The following is a 534-nucleotide window of genomic DNA, read 5'->3' as shown; positions in this document are numbered from 1 at the left end:
TAGAAATATTGAAGAATACTCAGGCTGAAATGAAGAAGGAAGTGAAACACTCAGTAAGCCAATTAGAAATGACAGATGAAAGCCTCACTAATAGGATGAATGAAATAGAAAACAGAATATCAAGACTGGAAGATAAAGAGGACGAACTGGACCACTCAAGCAAAGATTATGAAAAATTTAAGAAATCACAAGAATGGAATATGCAGGAATTGAGTGATACCATAAAAAGACCAAACTTGTGAATCATAGGCATAAAGGAAGGAGAAGAATCCCAAGACAATGGCATGGACCAGATCTTCAACAGAATTGTGGAAGGACCTTTCCCAAACTTAAAGAAAGACATGCCCATACAAATACAAGAAGCATACAGAACGCCAAACAGACAGGACCAGAACAGGAACTCTAAATGGCATATCGCAGTAAAAACACTACACGCACAAAACAGAGAAAATTCTGAAAGCTGCAAAAGAGAAACAACAAGTCACATATAAAGGAAAACCCATTAGGATCACAGCTGACTTTTCAATGCAAACT

The sequence above is a fragment of the Nannospalax galili genome, unplaced genomic scaffold, assembly GCF_000622305.1.
Source record: "Nannospalax galili isolate Female #2095 unplaced genomic scaffold, S.galili_v1.0 scaffold1073, whole genome shotgun sequence".
NCBI classification, from domain to species: Eukaryota; Metazoa; Chordata; class Mammalia; order Rodentia; family Spalacidae; genus Nannospalax; species Nannospalax galili.
The sequence above is the reverse complement of the archived record's forward strand: the minus strand, read 5'-3'. Positions refer to the sequence as shown.